The following is a 26,235-nucleotide window of genomic DNA, read 5'->3' as shown; positions in this document are numbered from 1 at the left end:
GACCTTGACAAACAAACCAAATACTGGAATGGGTGGTCAGGCTCTTAACCTCTAACATTGAGAGTTAGGGTGAGCAGATGAAATGGGAGATGGGGTTTATGCCTCATAGCTCTTAACCCGGGCCTGGGTGAGCTTGAATCAAAGAATGTGTGTGGAGTCCAGAATGAGGAACTCTATTCCACAATGACTGACTCTATATACAAGATTTTGGGTTTTTTATTCAAAATGCGTCAACACATAGTGTGAGCAAGATGAAAGACTCAACTGAATAGCAGGGGATGGATTACACATCCCTTTTATCCGCCAATGCCTCTTCACTTAGGAGGTCTTAATATGTAACCATGCCTCATTGAGGTCTTTAGCACAAAATCAAACAATAAAAAATATGGCCTCTTAAGGAGGGCTTTAGACAGGTGCCTGCAAAAAACAGCAGGTCTTCCAGACTACATGGAGAAAAGAAGTTACCTAAATGGTATGCCAACCACAAGCAAAGCAAAACAACTCAAATAATGAGTTAAAGCGGCTAAAGTACCTCTTGAAGAGTAGTATGAGTAAACGCACGATTCAAGGCCTGGCAAGCTGCAAATCCAATCCTATATTGATGTTATGAAGCTTGATGTGTGAATTGAAGCTTGAAATTGCTCAGATCTAGCTCAGATTTGAACTTCCATGTTTGTGTTCTTGAGCTTGCACCACACGAATCTTGGCCAAAAATTGCAATTAAGAGCTTGATCTACACCAAATCAATATCACAGAACAAGAATATGGAAGAAAATCACAATGCTATGTGGAAGAAATTTGAATTTCAATGGAGAGAGAAATTTGGAGGGAAGAAGAATTTAGATCTAGAAATGGTGAAATCCCCACAATTCTGTTAGGTTTTAGTTTATATACTCTGTCCTAATCTCATCCTAATTAAAATTAAGCATTGGTTAATTGAGATTAATGGAAATAGGGTGTGTGACCAAAATTTGAAAATGGAGGGTGCATGGTAAATGTGGACGTGAACAGTACCACATGCATGATTAAATTCACTCAAAATCATTTTATGAACACAATGGCAATGGAATTAGTTCATGTAATGCACCAAATTTAAATTTAGCATTTTCCCTCCAAAATGGCATGAAAGAACAAATGATCATGTGATGAATTTTTATGCAATGTGATGAATGATTTGGAAAGTTCATGTCATGAGAAGATTATTATGCAAAAAGGAGCACTCATTTTGGAATTATGAGTCAAAAGTTATGGCCTTTGGAAGTTCCATGCACACTTGGCAATGATTTGATCATATCTCCTCAACCATTCATCAGTTGCTCATGATCTTGGAATTTTTGGAAATGGGAGAGAAGATCTTCAACTTTCATGTTGGACAAAATTTCATTTGAAGCTTATTTGATGTTGGAAAGTTGAGTTGAATTTGGTCCAAAAACTTTCCATTTTTGGAAACTTGAAATCATAGGTCACTTTCCATTTTGGGAAACTTTTGTACTGGCTTCAAATTCTTCAACATAGATGTTTGACATGATGAATAAGCCTTGTTTGGACATTAATGGGATGAAGAAACTCAATTTCACACTTCAAAGCCTTCAGTTGACTTCTGTTGACTGCATTGGCCCTTAGATGACCTGAAAATATTCTGATGAGTTTGGGCCTCAACCACTTGGGGAATTTGCTCCAAAATGAACCTATAGCTCATAAGCTCCATATAATGATCACATGACCTATATCTCAATGGAAACTTCATCTCTTGCACAAAAGCTTCACTTGAATTGCCTTGACCTGTTGACTGCTTAAGCTGCAAGACAAATGTTAGATGACATATTTTTGTACATTTTTGGTTAGTGATTAAAAAAAAGCAATGATATACAAATGCAAGCAATGCTTGATGATCAAGAACCACTCTCAAGAAGATCCCACCCACAGGGAAGGAAGCAAGGTGTCCAATGATCCTTGAGGCTATGCAATGCTATGATATGATGCCATGAGGGATCTTAGGGACAAAATCGGGATCTTACAGATGCCCCTATTAAGGTTATTTCTAGCCGGAGAAATGAAGGTTAAAATCTTGTCTCGACGCGGTAGAATGGGCTTAAATAACAATAATGAGACAAATTTTGGTCCCTAAGAGACCTCATGATGCAAATGTATGAATGCAAAACAAACAAGCTCTGTGGGGAATATGGGTCCACAAAGAAGAAAAGAAAAATCAGGAGAAATACATCCACAGGAATAGTGCACTTCCTAATGGAACAGAGACTCAAACGGGGACTCTTATGGGGATAAGAAAAGAAAAGAATGCGTGAGCAGGACACGACTTGAAACTGGAGACCAATACTGGGGAATGAAGGACCAACACTGGGAAAAGAGTTCCAAAGGGAACAAATCCATTGGAACGACTCAAGCTGACTCAAAATGCATGTATTGGGGGAAACGCCAATACAACAAAAGGGTGAATCACAACAGAAACTCCGCTGGGGGATGTCTAACAAGACTCTCCAGAGGAAGCAAAAGGGTGAGATGTTACCGGTTACTGAGTAACAAACTCAAAGAGACATGTGATCTAAACACCGGTTACTGGGGTGAAAGACAACATGCTCAAAGAAGATGAATCAGGAAGAATAAGAGGTGAGAATCAATGACCAAACATCACGAGGAAAACATCCAGGAGACCTACAAAGGTACATCAATTCAGGAAAATTTGACTCCACAGGGGACCAAGGTCATAATAGGGAGCAGAAAGGAAGGAACACCAGGGATACTGGTTACTGGGTATATAATAGGTGACCAACCAAAGGCGTGAATTGGTTTTTACTACTGCCAAGACACTCATCATCCAAAAGGAGGGCTTGAAAAATCAAATTGACTTACAGGATGGACATTCGACTCCGCAACGGGAAAACGAATCTTACTCAAATGGGGAAGGACAGAAGGCTTCAACCAAAGAGCGCATGAGATATATTATCCATTACCGTCAGAACGTGGATATATACTCGCATGGAAGGAACACCAGGGATACCGGTTACTGGGTATATAATAGGTGACCGACCGAAAACGTGAATTGGTTTTTACTGCCAAAACACTCATCATCCTGAAGAGAGCAAAACGCAAACTTGTTAAAGGATGGACATTCGATTCCACAAGGAATACGAATCTTACTTACCGCTGGAGAAACAATCAAAAGATTTTGACCAAGGAGTGCATGAGATATATTATCTATTACCGTCAGAACGTAGATAATATACTCGCATGGAAGGAACACCAGGGATACCGGTTACTGGGTATATAATAGATGACCGACCGAAAACGTGAATTGGTTTTTACTGCCAAAACACTCATCATCCTGAAGAGAGCAAAACGCAAACTTGTTAAAGGATGGACATTCGATTCCACAAGGAATACGAATCTTACTCTCGCTGGAGAAACAATCAAAAGATTTTGACCAAGGAGTGCATGAGATATATTATCTATTACCGTCAGAACGTAGATAATATACTCGCATGGAAGGAACACCAGGGATACCGGTTACTGGGTATATAATAGGTGACCGACCGAAAACGTGAATTGGTTTTTACTGCCAAAACACTCATCATCCTGAAGAGCAAAACGCAAACTTGTTAAAGGATGGACATTCGATTCCACAAGGAATACGAATCTTACTCCGCTGGAGAAACAATCAAAAGATTTTGACCAAGGAGTGCATGAGATATATTATCTATTATCGTCAGAACGTAGATAATATACTCGCATGGAAGGAACACCAGGGATACCGGTTACTGGGCATATAATAGGTGACCAACCGAAAAAGAGAAACAATCATTACCAACAACAACAGGGTAGACGAAAGATAACTCGCTAGGGATAAATTGCAAGCATACGGCAATTATCCAGGAGACATATCACCGGTTACTGGGAGATACGCTCAAAAAAGGGAGAAAATGAATATTCGATTCCGCAAAGGAATACAAATCTTACTCGACTGGGGAAACACAACAGGCTTCGACTGAAGAGTGCATGAGATATATTATCTATTACCGTCAGAACGTAGATAATATACTCGCATGGAAGATTATCCACAACCGGTTACTGGGTTAATAAAGGATAAATCATCCGAAAAGAAAGGCATCGGGATACCAAAACTAGGTATATAAAGATGACCAATCAAAGGGAGCAACAATCATTACCAACAAAAGGGTAAATGAAAGATGACTCACTGGGGATGCATTGATAAAAATCAATGATCCGGGGAACAAATAACTGGCAAACGGTGAAAAGACCCACTGAGGATAAAATTGCTAGCATAAGGCAATTATCCACAAGAAAGAGGGAATACCTGCTGGGGATACAATTGCTTACTCAGAGCAATCACCCAGAAGAGAGAGGGAATATCAACATCGAATACTGGATATTGATAACCACCAAGAGTAACTGTCATCAACTAGGATGAGCCATAAGGTTAACTCTGCAAAGGGGAGAACAAAGGATTTACAGCTACCGAATACTAGGTAGAAGACCAAAGACTCAGATGAGAATAAGGTGAATGATTGCCGGCTACTGAGCAATTATCCATCTATTCCACCAGGAAGCACAGACTCCGTTAGGGAGAAAACAACAACATGGGATTTACAACTACCGAATACTAGGTAGAAGACCACAAAATCCACCATTAACCAGGAAGAACCACAAAGGTTACCTCTGCTAGGGGAATAGAGATAGGACTTACAACTACCAGTTACTTGGTAGAGGGCCACAACTCTGATGAGGATACAAAAGTAGGGTTTACAACTACCGAATACTGGGTAGAAAACCGAAGCCTCTACGTGGGGAGCGAAAGGATCACAACTCCGCACAGGGAAAAACAAATAGGGTTTATAACTACCTGTTACTGGGGGGTAAACCACAAACATCTGTTGGAGAGCAAGAAAATAGGATTTACAACTACCGAATACTGGGTAGAAAACCACAAACACTTGCTGAGGAACAACAGGTTCACAAATACCAATCTCTGGGTAAACAACCACAGATTCCGCAAAGAGGGAAAAAGGTATATAGGATTTACAACTACCGTTACTGGGTAGAAAACCACAAAGATAGGACTTACAACTACCGGTTACTAGGTAGAAGCCACAAATTCCGCTGGGGATAAGATGAATGATTGCCGGTTACTGAGCAACTATTCATTTATTCCACAGGGAAGCACAAGAGACAGTTGAAAAAGAGCCAATTCAGGATCAAACCAAAGAGGCAAACTGAATCAAGACTCATCCTAATGAGGAAAGAACTCAAAAGGGAAATCCATCCCAATATATGTGTTGGGAGGAAACAGAAACAACCGTCATCCACGAGGATATATCTCAGTGGGGAACTGCAGAAGGAAAAACAGACACTTTCTGCTTAAGGGGATGACTCTATATTGAGAGATTAGACACCCGACATCTACTTGGGGAGATCTACTGGGGAGATCTATATCACCACTTAGCAGGAGACAACAAACAAAAGATATATGGCAAAAATGCAACATGAATATCTGAATGTTATGAGTATGCATGAATATGCGTGATTTATGTTTGACGAATGCTGACAAAACAGACATATCTAACACAAACAGGTCCAGGAAACAAACGCCCGGTACTACACCACAGAGAGAAAGCCAGGATCACCGGAGAATAACCAATCTGCCGGGATCAAAGACAACAAGGATCATCCACAAGGGAATGCATCATCAGTCTCAACTGGGAAAGAGGAGCGCACTGCACAGGCAAAAACTGCCACCAAAGCAACTCCAAACAACTCCATTGGGGGAAAACCCACTGAGGGAGAAAAGATCACACAAATAGGTTCTACCATACGAGCAACTCTACTGGGGATCGGAGATATCACCAAATCTCTGCAGGGGAGAAATCATCACAAATACAATCCATCCTGCCATCAATCTGCTGGAGATTTATCTGAGGAAGAGAAGGAGAGCCGGGGATCAACCACCAAATACCGAACCTTCCAAAAGGAAACCACAACTGCTGAGGAGGAAAGAATCACTGCTCTGCTGAAGGGAGAGGAGGTGAAAACCTCAACAAGCACTCTGATGGGGAGAGTCATAACAAAGGCTCTGCTCAACAAAATCTGTTCGGGAGAAATCCCAACAAATACCATGCTTGGGAAACAAAATCTCAACAGAAGCTCTGCTTGGGGAGCAACCCCAACAACAATCTGGAGAAAGAGGATACAGCCATGCCAGGAATATGAACAAATGTCTTACCCTGTTGGAAATCATGCCACCCTTGGGAGAGCACTGAGAAATTCTTAAGTATCCTTTTATCATTGTGAATGTTCACTTTGTTTAAAAACAATTTTGAAAAATTTGTTTGTTTAAAACAATGACATTTTATCAATTAAATCATGCAAAACATTTGTTGAATTGAAACAAATAAGAGTGCAAATAATTGGATAAAAGCTCAAATTGATTTGATAGAATGGTAGTCTACAAATGGCAAGACTCCATAGATCTGTACAAATTTGAAATCGGTGATATATATTGGAAGAGGGCTACATTGAACATAATGACCATTTCTCTACCAATTTGAATCCGATGTATTCGAAGCTTCAGTTGCGACGAATCGAGAATCTCTGACGAAAAGACGGCTGTGAAACAGAAAGTCTTGTCAGGATGCAGTTACTTGCCAAATCCCTAATTTTTGCCTAGATTGCCCCAGAGTGAGGTACTCAATCTAGCGGGATGCAAATATACTCTTTTTTCATGTCTCTAATTTTTGCCTGGATCGCCCTTTCGGGTTTTCAATCCACCGAGACGCTCATTGTTGCCTAAGCCTCCCTTTCGGGTTTTCAACTTAGCGAGCTATTCTATTTTTATTTACCTTTTTTTAGGCAAAGTATTTCTTGACTGCATCTGAATTCACAGGACGAGTGAAATCCTCCCTCTCCATAGTTGTGAGCATCAAAGCTCCGCCTGAAAAGGCTCTCTTGACAACATATGGACCTTCGTAGTTTGGAGTCCACTTGCCCCTGGAATCGGGCGCGAAAGACAAGACTTTCTTGAGCACAAGGTCACCTTCTCGGAACACACGAGGCTTGACCTTCTTATCGAATGCTTTCTTCATTCTCTGCTGATATAACTGACCATGGCACATGGCAGTCAATCGCTTCTCTTCAATCAAATTCAATTGGTCATAACGAATCTGAATCCATTCAGCATCAGTCAACTTGGCTTCCATCAAGACTCTCATTGATGGGATCTCCACCTCTATTGGGAGAACAACCTCCATGCCGTAAACAAGAGAGAAAGGGGTTGCCCTGTTGAAGTGCGGACAGATGTACTATATCCATGCAAAGCAAACGGCAGCATCTCATGCCAATCTTTGTACGTGACTGTCATCTTCTGGATAATCTTCTTGATATTCTTATTAGCAGCTTCAACGGCCCCATTCATCTTGGGTCTGTAAGGAGAGGAATTATGGTGTGCAATCTTGAACTCATTGCACAACTCTTCCATCATCTTATTATTCAGATTGGATCCATTATCCGTAATGATCTTATCTGGCACACCATAACGGCAAATAAGTTGATTTTTGATAAACTTCACGACCACCTGCCTGGTCACGTTAGCATACGACGCCGCTTCAACCCACTTGGTGAAGTAGTCAATTGCTACGAGAATAAACCTGTGTCCGTTGGACGCTTTCGGTTCAATCATGCCAATCATGTCAATTCCCCACATAGAGAAAGGCCATGGTGATGAAATCACATTCAGAAGTGTCGGAGGAATATCAATCCTATTCGCAAAAATCTGACACTTGTGGCATTTCTTCACATATTTGCAGCAGTCAGACTCCATTGTCAGCCAATAGTAGTCTGCTCTCAACATCTTTCTAGCCATGGCATGTCCATTGGAATGAGTACCAAATGAACCCTCATGGACCTCAATCATCAACAGGTCTGCTTCGTGTCTATCCACGCATCTGAGCAAAACCATGTCAAAATTTCTCTTATAAAGCACTTCGCCATTGAGGTAGAAACTGCCTGACAACCTTGTCAGAGTTTTCCTATCTTTCACAGATGCCCCAGGCGGGTAGACCTGGTTCTGAAGGAAATTCTTGATATCAAAATACCAAGGCTTATCGTCTTTGACTTCTTCAATTGCAAATATATGAGCTGGTCTGTCCAAGCGCATCACAACGATATTGGGAACTTCATTCCAATACCTTACCACAATCATGGAAGCAAGCGTAGCAAGCGCATCTGCCATCCGATTATCCTCTCGAGGAATATGATGAAAGTCAACTTTTGTAAAGAACGTTGAAATCCTCCTCGCATAATCTCTGTACGGGATGAGACTCGGTTGATTCGTCTCCCATTCACCCTTGATCTGATTAACAACTAGGGCCGAATCACCATACACATCGAGGTGCTTGATCCTCAGATCGATGCATTCTTCCAATCCCATAATACAGGCTTCGTACTCAGCCATATTATTCGTGCATTTGAAAGTTAGCCTTGCTGTAAAAGGAATATGTGTGCCCTGAGGAGTAATGATTACTGCCCCAATTCCATTTCCGTACTGATTTACAGCACCATCAAACACCATCGTCCATCTGGAACCAGGTTCCGGACCTTCGTCAAGTGTAGGCTCATCGCAATCTTTCATTTTCAAATACAGAATTTCCTCATCTGGGAAGTCGTACTGAACAGACTGGTGATCTTCAATCGGCTGATGTGCCAAGTGGTCAGCCAAGATACTACCTTTGATAGCTTTCTGAGCTCGATACTCGGTATCATACTCAGATAACAACATCTGCCAACGGGAAATTCTCCCAGTTAAAGTAGCGCTTCTCGAAGATATACTTGATCAGATCCATTCTGGATATCAACCAAGTTGTATGATTTATCATGTACTGGCATAAACGCTTAGCAGCCCAAGCCAAAGCACAACACGTCTTCTCAAGCATAGAGTATCGAGACTCACACTCGGTGAACTTCTTACTCAAGTAGTAGATAGCAGATTCTTTCTTTCCCGATTCGTCTTGCTGACCAAGTACACAACCCATTGAGTCTTCAAGAACAGTCAAATACATGATCAGAGGTCTTCCTTCTACAGGCGGAGACAAGATCGGAGGTTCAGACAGATAATCTTTGATACTGTCGAAAGCTTTCTGGCAATCCTCGGTCCAATCAAGAGACTGATCTTTCCGGAGGAGCTTGAATATCGACGCACATGTGGCAGTCATGTGGGATATAAATCTGGAAATATAATTCAAGCGGCCAAGAAAACCTCGGACTTGCTTTTCAGTTTTGGGCGCAGGCATCTCTTGTATTGCTTTGACCTTTGCAGGATCAACCTCAATACCTCTCTCGCTGACTATAAAGCCCAATAACTTGCCAGAACGGACTCCAAATGTACACTTGTTCGGATTTAGACGAAGCTTGTACTTCCTCAAACGCTGAAAAAGCTTCAACAAGTGCTCAACATGTTCAACTTCCGTTCGTGACTTAGCAATCATGTCATCGACATAGACCTCTATCTCCTTGTGCATCATATCATGAAACAAGGTGGTCATAGCTCGTTGATACGTGGCTCCGGCGTTCTTCAAACCGAAGGGCATCACTCGATAACAGAATGTTCCCCAAGGTGTGATGAATGTTGTCTTCTCCATATCCTCGGGTGCCATCTTGATTTGATTATATCCGGAAAATCCGTCCATAAAGGAAAAGACTTTGAATTTAGCTGTATTGTCTACCAACATGTCAATGTGTGGTAGAGGGAAATCATCTTTTGGACTAGCTTTATTCAAATCACGGTAATCAACACACATTCGGACTTTTCCGTCTTTCTTAGGCACAGGCACAATGTTGGCCACCCATTGAGGATATGTAGAAGTCACCAGAAACCCCGCATCGATTTGCTTTTAAACTTCCTCTTTGATCTTCACTGCCATATCTGGATGAGTTCTTCTGAGCTTCTGCTTCACTGGCACGCACTCAGGCTTCAAAGGCAGGAAATGTTGCACAATATCTGTATCTAGACCTGGCATGTCTTCATACGACCAAGCGAAGATATCAGAGTATTCTCGTAGCAAACTGATCAACCCCTTCTTGACAGACTCTTCAAGGAGTGCCCCAATCTTCATTATCCAAACACAATCTTCAGACCCCAAGTTGACTGTTTCCAGATTCTCAAGGTGCGGCTGAATGATCTTCTTTTCGTGCTCAAGAAGACGGGTAATCTCGTCAGGAATCCCTTCAACATCATCTTCCTCTGCTTCGAATACAGGGAATTCAAAATTGGAGATGGCGTTGGATCATTATGTTCAATGGGTTTTAGAATCAACCTGCATAATGATTTTGGATAATAAAAACTTTAGAATTTAAACAAACAAATCATTATGCAGATGAAAAGATTGCTTTTATTCTTGTTTTTATGGTTTTTTGTGATCACCAATTTCATGCAAAAAAGCAAAAAGTGAAAACAATTGGAAAAACAAATGTTTAACATGAATTTATTGAATGAAATATCACTGTATATATGATGCCAACAATGTCATCACTTCTCCTTTTGGCATGGGAGAAGGGTTTTTTAACAAAGCAAACATATTACGTTGACTTATGAATGACCGTAGGAACATCTACAGCGACCCAATTGTGGCAGATCCTGCCAGGGATGACAAAGTTGTCAGCATCCTCTGCATCCTCTTCCAGAATAGCAGCAGCTTCTTCAGCTTGATCGGCGTGGATGAAACCTCCACTCTTGAACAATCCTTCTTTGTTGAAGACCCCAGAAGAATAGCCAATGCCAGCCCGGGACTTGTTATCTTCAAGCTCAATCATCTTTCCTAGACCAGCAACTGCACCACATTCAATGACCAGTTTCGCATCTCGATAGGAAGCAAATGAAGAAGACCTCTTCTCAATAGGCTCGGCTATAGATAAAGCTTGGAAAGGAGTTCCAACTTCATCCTCAACATCAATGTATGAGAAAGAAGACAAGTGGCTAACCAGGAGAGCGTTTTCTCCCCCTACCACAACCAGTTTCTTATTCTTAACGAATTTCAACTTCTGGTGTAGGGTGGATGTCACGGCGCCGACCTCGTGAGTCCATGGTCTACCAAGGAGACAACTATAAGAGGGGTGGATATCCATAACCTGAAAGGTGATCTGGAAATCACTTGGTCCAATCTTGATTGGGAGATCAACTTCCCCAATCACGGTCTTACGCGACCCATCGAAAGCTTTCACAACAACACCACTCTGCCTCATGGGAGGCCCTTGATATGACAATCTAGAGAGAGTGGATTTTGGCAGTACATTTAGAGATGACCCAGTGTCCACCAGTACGTTGGACATGGCGTCGTTCTTGCAATTCATGGAAATATGTAAAGCCATGTTGTGGTCTCTTCCCTCCTCAGGGAGATCAGCGTCACAAAAACTCAAAGTGTTGCAAGCAGTAATGTTTGCAACAATACTGTCAAACTATTCAATTGTGACGTCATGATCAACATAAGCCAAGTCCAAAACTTTCTGCAGAGCCTCCCTATGGGGTTCTGAATTCAGAAGCAACGATAGCACGGAGATTTTGGACGGCGTTTGTAGAAGCTGGTCTACAACATTGTACTCACTCTTCTTGATGAGCCTCAGCATCTCATCACAGTCTTCATTCACAATGCCACTAGGGCCAACAGAAGAAGTAGGAGTCTTTTGTACAGAGGAGGGTTTAACAACAAGTGCCGGGTTCGGAGAATTCACAGCATTCCCAACCGGACGCTCAACACAATCAGCCTTAGCCTGAGGCTTCGGGGGTGCGGAAAACACACGACCGCTACAGGTCAACCCGCTTACATCAGCTATATTCACAACAGAGGATGAAGGAAAAGGCACTTCTTTCCCATCTTCCACAGCAACAGGACTGTAACGGAAGGGAACTGCTTTGTCAGATGAATAAGGCACAGGGCGAACAGGCTTGATAATCAGGGAAGGAGAAACCTTCTGCTTGCTGCCATCGTATCGGATGACAACAAGCTCAGGTATCTTGAACACAGGAGAAATCACATTAACTTCTGGTTCATCTTCATCAACGTTCCTGTTCTGAAGAATCTCAATAGTCCCATCATCTAGCAATTCTTGCAGATCCTTTCGCACTTGGCGACAACCCAATCTATTGACGGAGCAGATACGACATTTGTCATGGTCGTGCTCCAGATGACTGTAATCACACAGTAGACGATGCAACTCGACCAATGACTGTCGAATATGGCTAACATATTTGACCTTATATTTTCCAGGGAACCCTGGACCATGTTAACTGACTTCCCATGCTCGGGCAATGGGTTCTTCGTAACATTGGGGCCTAAGTCCTCAAAGCTCAGAATGCCGCACCTCATAAGGTCTTGAACCTTAGTCTTCAACGGAAAGCAGTTTTCCACATTATGACCCGGAGCACCAGAGTGGTAAACACAGTGTTGATCAGGCTTATACCACCACTACGGGTTAGCTGGTATAGCCGGAGGATCCCTTGGAGTAATCAATTTCCGCTCTATCAAAGAGGGATACAACTCTGCATATGATACATGAATTGGATCGAAAGTGATCTTCTTCCTCTCATAACTCGGACCAGCTGGATTACTGTTGCGAGGCTGGTAAGCCTGCTGCTGAGGGCGATGCTGTTGCTGATACTGTTGAGATTGCTGTTGATTATTGTTGTGCTGATGATGATATTGCTGATTGTTGTCTCTGAAGACAGGTGCTATGTGAGCCACCTGATGCTGACTGCTGGCATGACGCACAGGCTTCCTCTTGGCAGAGGGTCTTCTGGGTTTGACATGGGATTGCACGGCATGTGCCTCCCCATCTTTCTTCTTCGCAAACGCCCCATATCGCTTGCTAGAAGAGCCTTCATCTTTGGATAGTCGTCCTTCCCGGACTCCTTCCTCCAATCGCATCCCCATATTCACCATTTCGGTGAAGTCAGAGGGAGCGCTAGCAATCATCCGCTCGTAATAGAATGAACTCAAAGTCTTCAGAAAGATTTTGGTCATTTCCTTCTCTTCCAGCGGAGGAGTAATCTGAGCTGCCAGCTCTCGCCACCTCTGGGCGTACTCTTTGAATGTCTCTTTGTCCTTCTGGGACATGGCTCTGAGTTGATCACGATCGGGAGCCATATCCACGTTGTATTTGTATTGCTTGACGAAGGCTTCGCCAAGATCATTGAAGGAGCGGATGTTTGCACTGTCCAAACTCATATACCATCGCAGTGCAGCAACGGACAGACTGTCCTGGAAATAATGAATCAACAGCTGATCATTATCCGTTTGAGTAGACATTTTCCTGGCATACATAACCAGGTGGCTGAGAGGGCAGGTGTTCCCCTTGTACTTCTCAAAGTTTGGGACCTTGAATTTGACAGGTATTTTCACACCGGGAACCAAACAGAGCTCAGCAGCAGATTTGCCGAACAAATCCTTTCCTCGAAGGGTCTTCAATTCCTTGCGGAGTTCAAGAAATTGGTCATTCATCGCGTCCATCTTCTCATGAACATCTGGGCCCTCAGACGGCTCAGAATGATAGATGGTGTCGTCTACCCTAGGAATGGTATGCACAACAGGAGGAGGCATTGCAAGGATCGGGCTAGATGCCGGCATGGAAGAAAATGTTGGTGCAGGAATATCAGGCATAAAGCCAGGAGGCATCCCCCACGGAAACCCGGGAGGCATGGCTGTTGGCACAAAATGGGAACTGGCAGCTGGCACTATTAAAGAAACAACCTCGGATATAACAGTCCACTGGGGAGGAGTTGCAGGCGTCGGAGACGGCTGATTCTGAGCAGCTAGGAATTGCTCCATCAGAGCAGTGAGTCTGGCGACTTCATCCTTCAGCTCACGGTTCTCTTGCTCAAGATGATCCATCAATCTAGAAGAGTTGGCTCTGGTGTAGTATCGATGAGTCAACTTGTCTTCAAAATAAATGAAGAGCACAGAATTAGGCCACAGACAAGAAGACCGGAACCAACACCTACTTATGCAAATGATGCGTGCAATGCTCGTGCATATGATTTGTTTTTTATTTCGAAGGAACTTTTAGGGTATTATTTGCAAATTTCGAAATATTAAGCATTTAATCGTATATGGAAAATATCTCATCAAATATATTTGAACAAAGAAGTACAGTATTGTTAATCATATTACAAGAGAGAAGGAAAATAAACATCCTATGGATCCCTAGAAGCTCGGGATGCTGGAAGATAAGATGCACGAAGCCTCTTGATCTCTCTCTCATATGCTGCTTCCATATCCGCCTTATCTTTGGCGAGTCTGTCATACCTCCTTTTCCAGAACTTGGAAGACTGAGGAAGTAGAGAAGTCCATACATCGTTCAGATCATCAATGACCTGATGCTCGAGGAACTCGATCAGAGCATCCTTCTCCTTAAGCTGTTGAAGCAACTCTTCTCTTTCACGGATCCAGGCACGTGAAAGGTCTTCGTCTCTCAACTCCTCTACGCCTTGGTTAGGGAGGGTTGAAGGTCCAGCCACAACCAAAGGCGTAGGTCTCGGATAATCATAAGGCATGAGATACTCAGATGCTCTCTTCCTCACCCAAGTCGTATACGGCTCCAAAGCAATGCAGTTCTTCGGACCCAACTCACTTCTACCCTTCTTGTGAATCTTGCGCCAAGCGCGAACAATCCTGGCTTTCAGGCCTTGGGGATCTTTACCCTCCTGAAAGAACATACCTTCTAACAGAATGCTATTAGGTTTATCCTTTAGGGGGAACCCAAGCTGACGACGTGCTAACATGGGGTTGTAGCTAATTCCACCACATGTACCAAGAAGAGGCACATTGGAGAATTCACCACAAAAGTCAATGATCTGGACACCATCATATGCACGATCATACCAAGAGATATCATCATTAGTGAGAGACATGAGTCTCGTAGACCACCATAGACATCCCTTGTTCTCCTTGAAAGTGACCGTCTGAGGTAAGTGAGAAATAAACCACTTATACAACAGAGGCAAACAACACACAATAGCGCCACCACCCTTTGCATTCCTCAGGTGCAAAGAGACATAGGTATCACCCAACAGAGTCGGAACGGGATTAAGAGCAGAGAAGATCCTAATAGCGTTCACATCCACAAATTTGTCGATGTTGGGGAACAATACCAATCCATAGATGAGAAGCACAAATATGGCCTCAAAGGCATCCTCACTCATGGCCTTCCCATAAACGGTAGCTTGAGCAATGAGGAACTCAGAAGGAAGACCTTGAATTCCACCTTTGGTAGTCATATGAGCTTTAACCAAGGATTCATCTATGTGCAACATGTCAGCTATCTCTTGAGAAGTAGGAATACTCTCCAAGCCACTGAACGACAACTGATCCAGAATAGGAATACCCACAAGATGAGCATACTCCTCGAGGGTAGGCAATAGCTGAAAGTCTGGAAAAGTGAAGCAGTGATACAGAGGATCATAGAACTGCGCCAAAGTACTCATCAACCCTTCATCAACCTGAGTAGTCAGAAGAGGCAGAAGCTTCCCATAACGAGCTTTGAAACCCAAGGGATCTAATACATAAGATGTCAGATTCCTTAACTCTTTCAGATCGGGCTGTCAAAAGCTGTACTTCTTTGTATGCCTTTTTTGTCTTTCCATATCTGAAAATTTTGCAAATAAACCCCTTAAGTTCCTTGAAAATTTTCTTTTTATCTGATGATATGAATGCAGATGAATGCATGAATGCATGAATGCAACAATCACACTCAAGGATCAAGCAAAGCACACCAGACAAAGGTCATGGGATGGTTCATATTATCCCTAATATCAATCATCCATTTTGGTGGATTATGGTTTTCACCTTATCGACACCCAAGTTCCATTGATATTAACGATAGTTAAACGGATCAACCATGAATCACGGGTTTGTTGTGAGTCACGAGCATGGAGTCTCGGTTAAGAACCACCCAAAGGGAGTGTACTATGGTTTAAACCTGCCGAACATGTTCTACCAGAGGTTCCCATAGTCATCATCCCATATTTCGAATATTATCGGAGGAACGAATACTCGTATTCTAAAAATATTCTCAAGAGAGACTCTTATGAGTGTAGTATCGCATAACAATCGCATCAGATCTTACATCTGAACGACCTCCGCACTACGTCCTAACAATAGGCCAAGATGGGCTTGGTAAACTAAGGTTTTTGGCTTCTAAGGCACATGTTGAAAGAATAATGCCTAACCACAAATAACTTGTGTGACATTATTAATCCAACATGACCTCCACCAAGTGAATGGACTCGCAAGTCAACTTGCTAAGGAATAACTCCACACAAGTCGACGAGACTATGCCATTCTCCTATCATAAGGTGCAGTCGAGTTCGGGTATAGAACTCATCTCACAGAGATCACCAAGAAAGCAAGCAATTGATATATCAAGCAATTCAAGCATTACAAACAATACAGTAATCCCAAATTGTACAAAAATATGTCATAAACAAATAGAGAAATATGATACAACAAAGTGTGAAAAGTAGGCAAACCCACTAGGAAAATCCCCAACAGAGTCGCCACTTTTTTGTAGCGGTGTATTCGTCACTTTATGATTTATTGATTAAATCAAAAGCTAAGCATACAAGATAGAGTCGCCATCGCACTTCTATTTATCCAAAGGAATGGCTAGAAAGCGAACAAAAGCCTAAGAAGTTTTACACATAGAAAACTAATAAAGGGTCAGAGATCTAGGTAAGGGGGTAATTATGTTGTGGGAAGGTGTTAGGCACCCACAACATCCTTAGTACTCTAAGGGAACCTCTTTTCATAACTTGTTGTATCAATTTATTTGTTTATGAAATACTTTTTGTGCAAACATTGATTGAAGGGATGAGAGAAGAATATACAATTTTTATTATTTTTCTGTTTGCATGGATGAAACCCATTGCCTACGTACCTTTCATGAAAGATAAGGATCAAAACGCCGTAGTTCGGCTAAAAGATTTCCAAAAAGTGAGTGGATTGATTTTAAACAAAAGCCTTTAAGGTCTTTCATTATCAACGGGAGAAAACTCAACCTGAACCAACAATCCACCATGTGAGAACAACTTCAACACGCTAGTGAGGGGTTAACCCTATAATAAGCATGGAAGTCTTACAATTCAATCACTAAGGATGTGGTGAGATTTACATCAACCACTATGATAATTCAGATCTATAGCTAATGCATGAAAACATATCAAGAAGTGGACAAGGGCCACAAAAAGCAATTGAGTGGGTTGAATTAACCATTTGGAATTATTCACAAAATGAAGTCAGAGTTGACATTAAAGTTTATTCACAATGAGTATTAATGAAAATGAAGTTTGAAAATCAAAGGCTTAAAGCCTAGGTTTCTAGTTTTGAAAACAGATGAAAATGTTTGCACAAAAGTTTTCTGGTTTTGGGTTAAGAATGAAAACAAGGTTCAAAGTTAAGCACAAAAGGGGTGAGGGTTAAGACCACAAGATAGGAGTTGCTTTCTCAAGATCATAGAAATGATCCAAGGAAGTTCCTTTGGAATTAGGCAACACAAAGCAATAAGCAAAATAAAGGTCTCAGAAGAGCAACAAAAGATGGAAACGGAGTGTCAATCAATGGTCTTACGTCCAACTCCACAAAGCAACAAAATAGGAAACAGATAGCCAATTAATGGTCTTACATCTGACTCCACAAAACAAACACAAGAAAGGAAATGGAGTGCCAATCAATGGTCTTATATCCAGCTCCCCAAAACAAAGATGGATGCCAGATGCCAATCTATGGACTTACACTAGCCTCACAAAGCAAAGAAAACATGGAAACCAGGTGCTAATCAATGGACTTACACTAGCCTCCAAGGAAATGGAATGCCAATTAATGGTCTTAGTTCCAACTCCTACCAGATCACAGGAAACAAATGCCAATAGCTGGACTTACAATTGACTCCTCAATGGACAAAACAAAATGTCACAAAGTATGAACAATGATCATGAAATGATATACAATTAATGCTCAAAGATGAAAACAATGCACAGAGGCACACACAAACAATTATGCACAGATGGACAAATAAGCAAACAAGCAGTTAATTATCACACACTATACACAACCAAGGGGCTCAATACAAGGCTGGGCTTTAGTCAAGGGGTCATATCGACCTTGACAAACAAACCAAATACTGGAATGGGTGGTCAGGCTCTTAACCTCTAACATTGAGAGTTAGGGTGAGCAGATGAAATGGAGATGAGGGTTATGCCTCATAGCTCTTAACCCGGGCCTGGGTGAGCTTGAATCAAAGAATGTGTGGGAGTCCAGAATGAGGAACTCTATTCCACAATGACTAACTCTATATACAAGATTTTGGGTTTTTATTCAAAATGCGTCAACACATAGTGTGAGCAAGATGAAAGACTCAACTGAATAGCAGGGGATGGATTGCACATCCCTTTTATCTGCCAATGCCTCTTCACTTAGGAGGTCTTAATATGTAACCATGCCTCATTGAGGTCTTTAGCACAAAATTAAACAATAAAAAACATGGCCTCTTAAGGAGGGCTTCAGACAGGTGCCTGCCAAAAACAGCAGGTCTTCCAGACTACATGGAGAAAAGAAGTTACCTAAATGGTATGCCAACCACAAGCAAAGCAAAGCAACTCAAATAATGAGTTAAAGCGGCTAAAGTACCTCTTGAAGAGCAGTATGAGTAAACGCACGATTCAAGGCCTGGCAAGCTGCAAATCCAATCCTATATTGATGTTATGAAGCTTGATGTGTGAATTGAAGCTTGAAATTGCTCAGATCTAGCTCAGATTTGAACTTCCATGTTTGTGTTCTTGAGCTTGCACCACACGAATCTTGGCCAAAAATTGCAATTAAGAGCTTGATCTACACCAAATCAATATCACAGAACAAGAATATGGAAGAAAATCACAATGCTATGTGGAAGAAATTTGAATTTCAATGGAGAGAGAAATTTGGAGGGAAGAAGAATTTAGATCTAGAAATGGTGAAATCCCCACAATTCTGTTAGGTTTTAGTTTATATACTCTGTCCTAATCTCATCCTAATTAAAATTAAGCATTGGTTAATTGAGATTAATGGAAATAGGGTGTGTGACCAAAATTTGAAAATGGAGGGTGCATGGTAAATATGGACGTGAACAGTACCACATGCATGATTAAATTCACTCAAAATCATTTTATGAACACAATGGCAATGGAAATTAGTTCATGTAATGCACCAATTTTAAATTTAGCATTTTCCCTCCAAAATGGGCATGAAAGAACAAATGATCATGTGATGAATTTTTATGCAATGTGATGAATGATTTGGAAAGTTCATGTCATGATAAGAATTATGCAAAAAGGAGCACTCATTTTGGAATTATGAGTCAAAAGTTATGGCCTTTGGAAGTTCCATGCACACTTGGAAATGATTTGATCATATCTCCTCAACCATTCATCAGATGCTCATGATCTTGGACTTTTTGGAAATGGGAGAGAGAGATCTTCAACTTTCATGTTGGACAAAATTTCATTTGAAGCTTATTTGATGTTGGAAAGTTGAGTTGAATTTGGTCTAAAAACTTTCCATTTTTGGAAACTTGAAATTATAGGTCACTTTCCATTTTGGGAAACTTTTGTACTGGCTTCAAATTCTTCAACATAGATGTTTGACATGATGAATAAGCCTTGTTTGGACATGAATGGGATGAAGAAACTCAATTTCACACTTCAAAGCCTTCAGTTGACTTTCAGTTGACTGCATTGGCCCTTAGATGACCTGAAAATATTCTGATGAGTTTGGGCCTCAACCACTTGGGGAATTTGCTCCAAAATGAACCTATAGCTCAGGTAAGCTCCATATAATGATCACACGACCTATATCTCAATGGAAACTTCATCTCTTGCACAAAATCTTCACTTGAATTGCCTTGACCTGTTGACTACTTAAGCTGCAAGACAAATGTTAGATGACATATTTTTGTACATTTTTGGTTAGTGATTAAAAGAAAAGCAATGATATACAAATGCAAGCAATGCTTGGTGATCAAGAACCACTCTCAAGAAGATCCCACCCACAAGGAAGGAAGCAAGGTGTCCAATGATCCTTGAGGCTATGCAATGCTATGATATGATGCCATGAGGGATCTTAGGGACAAAATCGGGATCTTACACTTATGATTCAATCAGTTGAAATAATTTGCCTCAGCTTAACGAAGTCTTTATGCATCATTCTTTTTTGGGGTCATCAAGCCTTCTAATTCACGTTCATTATGAAAACTCTCTTAACATCAAATGCTCACTCATGAGTAACACATGTTCATTTTTTCGAAATCATAATAACAATGTCATGTTTATGCTAGTTTTGAAATCCAAGTATGTTCACTGGAATTATGACATACAATGAATGCATCACTGATAAAGAACTTCATATCAATATCAACACAAATTATGAACAAATTGTTGAGGAGTCAGTTTTTTTACACGGTTGTTCTGACCATAGTACACTTTCGAAATAAACCCTGCTTTAATTAGGTCTTTTGAGGGTTGTAACATGGTCTGGTTCACGGTTTCAGAAAGAAAGGATTTAAGGATCAAACCTATCCTAACCCAATCGCTCTTCGTGATGTTCTTCAGTCCTACGTTCAACTAGTTTGATATAAGCGCTCTTCTTCCAAAAGGGATTTGGGAGTGAAAAGGAACCTACAAGGTTTTTTATTTTTGGAGTGGCAATCATGCACCTTCTGTTTGGTTTGTAGCCACACAAATTTGTTCTTGTTGAGGGTTTTCTTTTGATCCCTTATTTTGTTTCGTCTTTTCATTTCCCTACTTTTACTGGATTGGTTCAGATTCATAATCCACAGGGTTGCCCTAATTTTTTCCTAAGTCACTCAATTTTTAGTTTTTGACTTATCGGGCTTTTTTTTCCTGTTTCTTTTTGTTGAAACAGATCATGTGACATCTATCTGTTTGATTGGAAGGGTTCTGACTGCCTCGTTCCTCTGTTGGCGAGGGACAACCATATTGGAATTTGGTGGTTTCCGACCTTTCATGAGGGATAAAGATGTGGTTGATCCTCGGATATGACACTACTCTTTTTTTCTTTGGAATTTGAATGCATGGTCAAATTAGCTGAAGGCTACCCTACCCCGGTTTAAAATGAGGGTTTTATGTATAGAAAGAAACTCCTACTCATTGGCTCGAAGGGGTTGACTAAGGATTATCTTCCTTATATCTCCGGTGTTTGGGATTTGAAGAAATGCCTTACATCATCAGCAAAGTTTTATTCAAAAGCGTACATGCATTGATTTCATGTTTTTAATCTCCTCCTCATCCTCTTGACTTTGCTTAAAACAAAAGTTAGATATTAACAAAATAAAGTATGAGTGAACATGAATGGATTGATTCAAAAACATGCATATTCATTTCAATGTCATTATTATTTAAAAACAAACGAGTTTATTACAAATGAATGTGACAAATGACAATCAAGAAAATTACACATGACCATGATTGAGAAAAACTGATGACTGTGGGCATCATCAGGCTTATTTCAGATCCTCATACTGGAATTATTAGGCTGGCAGCAGATAGTATGACAATCTTCAAGGAGATCCTTCTCAAACTCTTCTCGTAGATGCAGACTCTTACAATCTATCCCAACTTCCACTTGTACTAATAACGACATTGTAGATGTGTCCTCACATGGAGGCGTGGGAGTATGCACTATGTTCTGTCCTTGCGGTGTGAACACAATGACCCTTGAATCAAGAAAGTCTTGTACCTTGTGCTTGAAGATATTACAATCTTCAGTTGAATGCCCCTATGCCCCAGCATGGAAGTCAAATCGGGCGTTGACGTCAAAGCCAGGTGGATATGAAGGAATCACTAGACGTATTTCCTTTGGCACTATCAATCCACCTTTAATCAAATACGGTAGTACTTGACTGTACGACATTGGAAGTAGATCAATATGCCTCACTGGCTTTCTTGGTTTTTGTCGAGTGTGTTGACACTGCTGATTTAGATACTGGTTCCTCACTAGGTTCCTCTGCCTTGGTCTGGGAACAGGAAATGCCCGCTGATAAAGAGCCCTTGGAGGTTCAGGATGTGGATGAAATCCACGAGGCTTCTCCTGAGGTGGAGTGGGATCATGCATGTTCATCGGAGTGACCACTTCTGGTATGACAATTGGCATGGGATGGCCTTCCTTCCTCAGCATTGACTGCAGGATCTCCATGATCAGACTCATCTGAGTCTTCAGCTGGTTGATTTCAACCTTCAATGCTTCTTGACCTCTTCGTAGTTCTTCCATGGTAATCTGCGACATGCTTCAAATTCAAAATAGATGTCGGGTAATCAGCTTGGTGGTAGTGGTTTGTCTGACAAAAGGCCAAGTGATAGTGAGATCATTGGTTTTGTCTTCATGAAATGCAAGATGATATGTGGATGATGCATGAGTATTATATTTGTTTTTATCATTTATGATGCATGAATGCATGGATGATTCGGTTCATAAGCATGGCTTTCACAAGTTGAACACACAAGCAAGCATAGTATCACAAGATCGAGATAAAGATGAAGGATAAGTCTGATTGCTTTCCATAACAGGGATCTCACTGGTCGTGGTCTAGGGTTATATATAGGAATCCCAGAGTCATCGATTTTTTTGGTTGTTTGGCGCTTACGGCAAAAGCTTGCCGGTTGCCAACTCCCTCAAATGAGTCTAATCTAGGTGAGATCTTCGTACTGACCCACACGAGAAAAGCTTCTCGGGGACCCGCACTACACGGCCATCGACATTGGGTTATATACAAGGGTCTCAAAGTCATGGACCTCCTTGACCGTTTGCCGCTTACAGCAAAAGCTTGCCGGTCGACAACTCCATCAAGAAAATCTACTTTGAGTGAGATCTTCGTACCGATCCACGCGAGAAAAGCTTCTCGGGGACCCGCACTACGCGACCATCAATCTTAGTTGGTCAAAGATTCAATGTTCTACAAAGGTCCTTAGAGTCATTGATCATAATGAAAATACTGATCCCTTATGCCAAAAGCTTGACGGTCGTCAACATCTCCAAAAGAATCTACTTTAAGCGAGGTTCTTGTATCGACCCTTACGATACAAGTTTCTCGGTGGCCCATACTACTCAACCTCTCCTATCTCAAATTCCACTCTAGACTCGGGTAGAAAGTCTTTCCCACAAGGCCTATTGCAATCAAAGTGCCATTCATCGATACCATAGAACCATGGAACCATGTAACCTATATTAAAAAATTTAACGCGAAAGGCGATAAATAAGGCAAGCAATAAAAAGGCTAAACACCCACACACGCGAGGAAGCAACCTAGATTAGGCTTAACTTGCTTAGGGAGGAATCCCCAGCAGAGTCGCCAGCAATCGTTTCGTGAAAAATACAGAGTCGCCATCGGTTTTTATTTATTCGAAAGGAAAGGGAAAATATCAAGAAAACCCCAAAGAATGGTCATCGTAACCACGAACAGGTTCGAAAGTCGGTTATCCGAGGGGAATGTATTAGCACCCCTCACATCCATGGTACTCCATGGGAACCATCTAGGATGTTTGCGCTCAAATGGGTGTTGTTATCGAAATGTTTGCTTGCCAAAGGTTTGCGGAGTGGAGGTAGATTTTAAATTAGTGTGCTCGCCAAGGATTGGGTCCTCGTGCCTACGTATGCCCACTTGTTGAAGTGAGAAATTAGAGCCCCGTAGTTCATGGGGATAAAAGTTTATTTGTTTTGTTGATTTTATTACCTTGAAGAAGGGTTTTCGATGGTGATGCCCTAAGGCTCAAACAAAAGGTTTGAATGAGTTGGAGTTGTTTTTAAGTTTTGAGAAAGTGCTATTGATTTCGGATTGCACTAAAGACTATGGATAAAGGTGAACACCTCGAACTACCAAGCCAGATGTCTTGTATTCGAAGCATTCAGAACGAGTGTAGGAATGCTCCATTCTCATCCCTTCTTTTTTTGAACGAGTTTTATATACTCCCGATGGCCCTCACCAAATGAATTATCCTAATTTGAATACTAATAAACATGGACAAGATGAAGATTAAAAATTTATTTTTGATGGAGTAAATTTAAAATCTATTAGATAAGATAGGATAAAATTGTAATTTTTTAGGATTTGTATTACTTTAAATTTTTTTATAAACATAATATGATAATTTTAATTTGACATTATTCACTATTTTGTCGTTTGACATATTTTTAATACTTGGTGATAAATATTTAAAAATGATTAAAGTTTCAATAGATTTTTTTCTTCATAAATTTAATTGTAACTATAAATTTTAAAAATACATTAAAGTGACAATTATGATATTTTTGACAAATTTTATCAATAAAAAATGCTGATAAAACTTATACCATCGAAAAAATTTAGTGTTAAAAGATGTCCATAAAAATATACCGATATCTTGGTTCCCATAATTTCTATTCCAACAGTAAACAAGGTAAAACACTAGAGTTTTGTCAAACGCACAAAAAATAATCACTATAGGCCATTGTTATCGTAATTATTTTTGTTGGAATATGAAATTAAAATGAATAGAGAACTACAATCGTAGAAATATGGTTCTTGATCTATACTCACGATTAATAATCTTTTACCTAAAATTATTTTCTACCAGAATTATAAAACTAACACTTACACAATGAAGAGTTGAATAAATTATCTATTATGTAGAAAGTTTTCTAAAACAACACTCTAATATTTTTCACTTGTAGCTTTTTTATATATACTACGCAAAACATTGGGGTGAAGTTTGATGATGAAAATAAGTTTGCACTATTAAACGTCTCATTTTCCATATATTTTAAACCTTTAAAGGTCCCCTTTATTTATGTATTTATCGTAAGGAAGACTCTATTACATTGGAGGAGGTTCAATTTGCTATAAGAACCAAAGAGATAACCAATATGAAAGTTTTGAAAGGTTGACAATAGTGGCACAGTCTTAAGTGTTTTAAGAGGAGTGAGTGAAAGTAGAGGATCCTCAAGGTATATGTCATCTATTAAAGTGATCCATGGTAAGCGTAAAAGTTTCTAATTGAACTTATTGGACTGATCCCCTAAGAAGATGACATAATCTTTACATCACTTGTCAGGATGTGTTGGTATGATATGTCAATTTTCTCACATGCTTCTTTTCTTTTTAATTTTTTTTATGAGGTATTGCACTTGTAAGAAACAATCGATATCAAATTAAGAGTGATTTAAAGACAATGTAAAAAAATGGAGCACTAGTCAAAATTAGGCTAAAATAGTCTGTTGGTCCCTGTAAGTTAGCGAATTTTTGGTTTTGACCCCTGTAATTTATTTATTTTTGTCTGTGTCCCTATATCTCACTTTTTGTGTTGGTTTTAGTCCCTAAAGTCAAAATACGCATGTTTCCTGCGGATTTTCCTGCGGATTTTATATTTAGGGACTAAAACCAACACAAAAGTGAGATATAGGGACTCATACAAATTTAAATAAATTATAGGGACCAAATAAAAAACTCACTAACTTCCAGGGACCAAAAGACTTTTTAAATCTCAAAATTATTTATTAATTAATTTTTAAGCGTAAAATAATTGATAATTTGTATACATTTATCATTAAAATATTACTATAGAATGAGATTTACGCATGCTTCTTCTAAGCATACATTATCTTTAAAAATTAGAGAGTTTCATAAAATTAACAAATTACTTTAAATTATGTAAATATATTAAACATTTAAGGGTATTTTTAAAATACTGACATGCCAACATTTTTATTTTGATAATCACACGATCAAATGTACTTTAATTAAATTTATTGACATCATCTGAGCAGGTGACATAATCTTTATAATACTGATCAGGATGTGTTTGTATGATATGGAAATTTTCTCACATGCTTCTTTTCTTTCTAATTTTATATATGAGGGATTTGTACTTGTAAGAAACAATAGATATCTAATTAAGATTATCTTTTAAAGACAACGTGAATATATGGAACACTAGTCAAAATTATTTATCAATTGATTTTTATGCGTAAAATAATTGATTATTCATATACATTTATCTTTAATTTATTACTATAGAATTAGATTTACGCGTGCAACTTCTAAGCATAAATTCTATTTAAAAATTAGAGAGTTTTGAAAAATTAACAAATTATTTAACATAGTGAAAAAAAATATAAAATTTTGAAGGAGTTTTTAAAACAC

The sequence above is a fragment of the Lathyrus oleraceus genome, chromosome 3 (genome assembly GCF_024323335.1).
Source record: "Lathyrus oleraceus cultivar Zhongwan6 chromosome 3, CAAS_Psat_ZW6_1.0, whole genome shotgun sequence".
In the NCBI taxonomy this organism is placed as follows: Eukaryota; Viridiplantae; Streptophyta; class Magnoliopsida; order Fabales; family Fabaceae; genus Lathyrus; species Lathyrus oleraceus.
Note: the sequence above shows the minus strand (reverse complement) of the source record.